The sequence below is a fragment of the Trachymyrmex septentrionalis genome, unplaced genomic scaffold, assembly GCF_001594115.1.
Source record: "Trachymyrmex septentrionalis isolate Tsep2-gDNA-1 unplaced genomic scaffold, Tsep1.0 scaffold60, whole genome shotgun sequence".
In the NCBI taxonomy this organism is placed as follows: Eukaryota; Metazoa; Arthropoda; class Insecta; order Hymenoptera; family Formicidae; genus Trachymyrmex; species Trachymyrmex septentrionalis.
Window position 1 is genome coordinate 1,648,901 of NW_017305779.1, and position 400 is coordinate 1,649,300.

The following is a 400-nucleotide window of genomic DNA, read 5'->3' on the forward strand; positions in this document are numbered from 1 at the left end:
CAAGAGGTAGAGATTTCTTCTTGATTTGTGAGAGAGACACAATTTTTTATATCCGAAAACGAGACCAATGTAAGTCTTTTTTATATTTCTGGAACTCTCTCATGTTCAATACCCGTGATCGGACCCACAGGAGACACGCAAGTGGTCAGTTGCGTATCTCACTGTACCCTCACACCGATATTGCACAATTACACGTTCTTAACAATAACATATTTTACTTGAAATTAAATCAACAGTATTCATACCAAATGGAAGTTCATTTAATAATTACAAATAAAGAAATGAACGTCACGATATTAATTGCTGCGAATTTTTTGTATAATTGTTATTTAAACTGCATACGCCTTTTTTCAAAAAATGCGATACTTTTATTTAGAATGTAGGATTAAGCGAATGTTGT